The following is a 5,920-nucleotide window of genomic DNA, read 5'->3' on the forward strand; positions in this document are numbered from 1 at the left end:
TGCCGATTATGTTGCATCTCGACTGCTCATGTAGTTGTTCTTAGCCCGATTGCTTAAAAATTCCCTAAGGCGACCACTTTTCAACAGCATTGCTACCTCTTCACGAAGGTGCCGATAGTCCCCAATCCTACGACCATATGTACTGTGAAACTCGTACCACCAAAATTAGGATCTCTTTGAATGAGGTCTGATCGAATTGGTTTCGAAAACTTTGTCTCTTTGATATCTCTTATAGCCTAGACCAACTCCACCAAACTGATGATGAAATTATAATCTGATAATCGGGGATATCCTGAATTCCGGGACCCCGATGGTTCTTTATCCTGCAAAGTTCTATTACTCCGATCATGATCTATCCTTTTATCTGGTTTGAATCTTTCTGATGACTGAAAACCTTTAGCTCCACGCTCATCAGATCATTTATTTGATAAATAAGGTTGAAAATGATTCTTGGATGATCTCCGGTCCACATCAAGATCATTTTTGAAATTTTCTTGATTTTGATCGCGATTACGACCCTTAGATGACACTGAAGAACCCAACTGATCATCCTCAAATCTAATTTTCGATTCATAATGATTATGGACATCAACCCATATGGTTTCCTGAAATTCCAGTAGACTTTCCTTCAACTTCCTTGAAACATCGGAGCTTAAGGGATTGATATCTTTGGTGAATGCTTTTGCTGTTCACTCATCTGGTACTACCGGCAATAGCATCCTCTTCTTTTGGAACCGGATTATGAACTCCCGCAATAATTCAAAATCTCCTTGAGCGATTCTAAATATATCCGCCTTCTTGGCTTGGATTTTCCTTGCCCCAACATAAGTTTTGATAAAAGAATCTGCAAGCATTTCAAAAGAATTGAATGTTCAGGTAAAAGTGAATTCTAAGTTAAAGCTCCTTTTGTTGGGGTTTTGCCAAATTTCTGTAGCAAAATACATTCGATCTCATGAGGAGCTAAATCATTTCCCTTTACAGCTTCCGTATAGGTTGTGATGCACTCATGTGGATCCGATGTTCCATCGTATTTTGGAACATCCGACATCTTCAACCTTTTTAGAATCAACTCCGGAGATGCACTAGGTTTGAACGGCAACTGAGTATATTTGTTTGAGTCCGGGCCCTTTAGGACCGAAGGTGCCCCCGGGATATGATCCATTCGAGCGTGAAATTCCTTAGCATTTTGAACCATACGATCGTTTATTTTCCTCATGCACCTCATGAGCTCGATTTTTAAAGGATCATTTGTGTTGTTTTCATTCCTGGATCAGCTGCCTGCACCACCTGCTTGGTTATAGTTAGATCTGAACTCCCCCTTGAAGAGAAGTTACGGGTTCTTTGCGCTGTCTGATTTACAGGCATGCTATGAGGGGATCGAACTCCTCCATTGGAATTATTTGAGGCAACTGATAGTGCTTCCTCGAGCTCAGTCATTATCCGGTCCTGTTTCGAGAGATGTTTCATAATTGCCCTTTGTTGAGCTCTCAAAACTTTGACCGTCTCGACAACGGGTTCATCATCCATATCATCAGGGGTAGGAATCCTTGCACGCCAAGTATTTCGTTCTTCCTGGACCAGAGTTGTCTCATTTTTATCGATGCGATTCTCACTGATCGAATCATCCTGTTGAACTCCACTACAAAAATTATCCTCATGCTCATTGTTTGTCCCAACATTGAGTGAGTTGTTGATATCATTAGGTGCCTTATCTGTTTTTACCTTTACCAAAGAAAAATTTCAAAGCACATTAGTAAAAGATGAATGGATCAAAGTAATATCACAATTGTCTATGTCCCACGATAGGCACCAAACTATTTACACGTAAAATAATACAGTTGAATTTGTAACGTGGTTTATAGACACATGAATTAAATTGATTCGAGAATATAAAGTAACGAGGAACAAAATAAAATAAAATAAGAATAGTTGAATAAAAGACAAGTCTGGGCCTTGAAATTAAACTTCTCCCGAAACAAGAACAATATCCAGAGCTAAATTCAAAAAGAATAATGTTTAGCAAAATAAGAGAGTAATATTTGCCTTTTTTCATATAAGTATTTTGTCTCTTTCAATGAGTACAAATTTCTCTATTTATAGTTAATTAGGGGAGACAAGATCCCCAAATCAAACTCCTCTTTAAAGGGAATAAAGACCCCGCTTGATAGCTGCATAACAGTTGAGTATAAATGCTAGGATTCTCTGTAATGGTTGCTCATTTAATGTTGCCTTCTTCAACTGGTACCTTTGCTTTCAAATTCTCCTCTTCGAGTTTAGTGTCTTCAGAACTCATACAACATCGGTCACATGCTTGTATCCGGTGTCAACTACTTGCTGATTCATATCCTACATGTCTTTACCGCCATGTGTCAACTCAGCGAACATCCATCTGCCATTCGTTAATTCTACCTCATACACCCCTCTCAGTCATCAATCAATCTAAAATAACATTATATAGTTATATAGTTTAAATGTTAGCATTAGATTTGCATGAATTCGTATGGATGGACTAACAATGTACATTGCAATTAATGGGTTGTTAAATATAATAAACTGGATATTAGAGGGACCTAAAGCAAAATTTATTGAGAACTAGGGGACTTTTACTATAGTGCTCCCAATGTTAGTTCTTTCTAGCCCATTATTAATAAATCAAGTTCTAATTAATCACAGCACCTGTATTACTTTACTACTATATAGAAATGTGAGTTGGGGTGGGACGAGCATGTTGTTTTACTAGATTCCATGTGAATAGTATCGTGTAGTTGGCCATTTCATTAAATGAGTATATGGTTGTTTGTTTATTATATCCTTGACTTACACCATCTAATTAATTTTATTTTGTAGGGTAAATTGGTGATTGAGTTTCTTCATCCTATTCATCTCTAAACACGTGTATTCCACTTTCAATTTATATTTTTTTACTGCCACACTCCAATAGTCCATTCTAGAAACTATTCTGATCATCATCCTTGAATTTGATCTCTTTGAGATGTTTTAATTTGGTTCCAAGTTTTCTCGGCTAATTTCTCTATTTCTCAATTAGTTTGAGTTTTCTGCTTTCTTTTCTTTGTTTAATCACCACTGCTTCTTACATGACTCACTTCTTAGTTTTACTGTTTTTATATAGCCCTCCATTGAATCTATGGGTTCTGGTAAGGATTTTTACTCTTTTTCTTTTTGCTGCAAGATTTATAGTAATTGCAACAGTCTCTATTTTGAGCCCTAAATCCCTCCTTAAGATGTTAATGGAAACTTGTGCAATTTGTGTCCCCTCGGAGGGCATCCGATTGAAAAGAATATAACTTGTGAAATTGGTTAGTTTGGGAACAAGGTGTGGGTCTACTGTGTTTTCTGATATAGTAAGTTTTTTTCAATTCTTTCTTTGATTTTTGCCTTTGTTTCTTGGTAATAAGAATTTGGTGGATATTTGTTAGTTTTTCTAGATTCTCTTGCATAGGTTCTTGCTGGATTTTGTATATGCATGTCACTACTGTTTCTTATTTACAGATGCATGTTTGTATATAGATGTCTAGGTGCATGTTTGAGATACATAATTGTTTCTAATTTTAATTGAGTAAGATTGGTACTTTCAACTGGAGCCCAAGCTCCGTTCTTGAAGCAGTGTCATTGGATTTTACCATCGCTCTCTTGGCATGATTATTCTTTTTCTATATTCTTTATGAAGTAAACAAAGATATTGATGCAATGGCATTGGAAAAGATAAGGTTACCCGTTTGTTGCATTTGATTTGGTTTTCTTTCCCATTATCAGATCTTTCAGTTCAATTGGCTTCCAGTTACCGATGCCTATAAGCACTGAGCACCCATTGACTGAGCACAATCATCCTCTATTGTTAACTATGTCTCTATTTCTTGGCCATTAGATATTCTCTTCTAATGATCACCCTATCTGTTTTGCATGGTTTTTGGTTTTTCTTTAGCTCTACTACTCTTTCCAATAAGCTTCAACTTGCCTCATTTTCTTTTGGCCTACTGCTTGGTTGATTCACTGAGTCTGCACATGCATGCTCTTATAGTTGACCATTTTTTTGTGAATTTTATTTTAGTGATTTTTTCATGTAACATGAGAGACAACATTGCAATGATTAAATTATATACATGTTACATATGTTTTCTTTACATGACACAGAATACGTGTTTGGAGAAAAGTCACTGTTAGAAAGTCAAGCTTTCTTTGTAAGGTTCAAGAGTAAAATCTCAGCTTTGTATACTTTCTAAGTTTAAAGATTGAGCTTTCAGGTTGCTTACATTTCCCAAGGATGACAGCTAATTTGTATACGCATCCAAGTTCAAAGGCTACAACTATCCTGCAGGAGTTCAAAGACCTTGAGGTCAAATTAAATGAATCATGACATAATGGATTTTCAGGTGCTTTTACGTTTAACACTTTTTTGTTTTGTTCATTTTAACACAAAAACATTCGGTAAACAGAAATCATCTTTTTCTGTATGCGCAGCCTCCATAGAGATCACTCTCATGGAAATCAACAAGAATCAACTGAACACATTTCTCAATCCATCAACTGAAAATGGTAATTCAAGAAGTCTATTTTGCAAGCTTACAATTTAGTATAATACATTTTGGGTAACTTATAGACTTTGTTTCTATGACTTATCTTCAAGACTTCCTAACTTAGATTGCGCACATCCTTAAATCTTAGCCTTCTCGGGTTTAACGTTTCGAGCTAATGTTAAATTTAAGTATTTATGCTAACACAATTTGAGTTCTATTTTCGTCTGTTTTGATATACAATGAAGTAGTTATGTCTATATGTGTCTGAGACCAAATGCAAAAAGATTTCAAGAAATATTATAGACATTGCAAAACAGAAAGACTTAATCGTTCAATGGCCGTGACTATGTCCTATCATAGATTGAGAAAGATAAATTTACTCTTTTTCATCAAATGAATTGTCTCAATGCAAAATCAAGTAAATTTGCATCTAATGTTGTTGAATCGTTGATAATGTGGATTGGAAAAATGATGACAATTTAAAATTACAAAACTGTAACTTCATTGCAATCTTAAGGAGGCCAGACAAACGAAACAAGCTCTCTTACCATGGCTATGGCCTCTCACTTTTAAATTCATTCTTTTGCACTTCACATGTTATTTAGAAAATGGTATACCCTGCTTCTTGTTGAGGCTTTGCCTGCAAAGCTACTCAGTAATGGAAAGGAGAGAAATATCATGCAAAATTAATTTTTTGTAGTGGAGAAGGAAAATGGTGACTTTGTACCACTGTTGCTGCCTTTCTTCTTGCTGCTCCGTGTTTATAGTTTCTGCCTTTGTATGAATAATGAACTAAAAACGTTTTATTAATTGTTATATTATAATTTTATATTTCGTATATAAACTGTCATGGCAATGTAACTACTCCCTGCGTCCCAATTTATGTGACACCATTTGTATTTCGAGAGTCATACGAGTTTTACTTTGATCATGATTTTCTCATATGCCTTTTAAATATTTTAAATTACTAATTATATTATTGTGACTTATAGTACACTTTACGTAGTTTCCAAATATATAAATGCATTTCAAAATATTTAAAGATTCTACGTCCGAATTCATGGTCAAGACTCTCGAAATTTGAACCACGCCACATAAATTGGGGGAGAGAGTATATTTTTTTTAGTTGAATGGAGCTATATTAACTGCAACTCTACAAATTTTCCAGTCAAATATGTTAATATTGAACTTTTTGGCTCAACTTTGAGCTATTTTAAATCAGTTTTCGACTCGATCTGTTGAACTATTTTAGTGTTGGGCCCGTGCAGAGCACGGACATCCTCTTACTAGTTATGAATAAACAGGACTAATTTTCAAGACTAAAGTAAAAAAGAAATTTGGTGTTGCCTACAGTTAGTTCCATTAGATACAGTTTATTCAAGAAT

General features: G+C 35.3%; 1 long non-coding RNA gene across 1 annotated transcript; it reads left to right on the plus strand.

Annotated features, from left to right (window-relative positions):
- Positions 1 to 2,742: 2,742 nt before the first annotated feature.
- LOC104116807 (uncharacterized) lies at positions 2,743 to 4,752 on the plus strand. Its single transcript, XR_690925.4, has 2 exons — positions 2,743 to 4,391; positions 4,480 to 4,752. It is a non-coding gene; the product is annotated as an uncharacterized lncRNA (long non-coding RNA).
- The last annotated feature ends 1,168 nt before the right edge of the window (positions 4,753 to 5,920 follow it).

Source organism: Nicotiana tomentosiformis, chromosome 11 (assembly GCF_000390325.3).
Source record: "Nicotiana tomentosiformis chromosome 11, ASM39032v3, whole genome shotgun sequence".
NCBI classification, from domain to species: domain Eukaryota; kingdom Viridiplantae; phylum Streptophyta; class Magnoliopsida; order Solanales; family Solanaceae; genus Nicotiana; species Nicotiana tomentosiformis.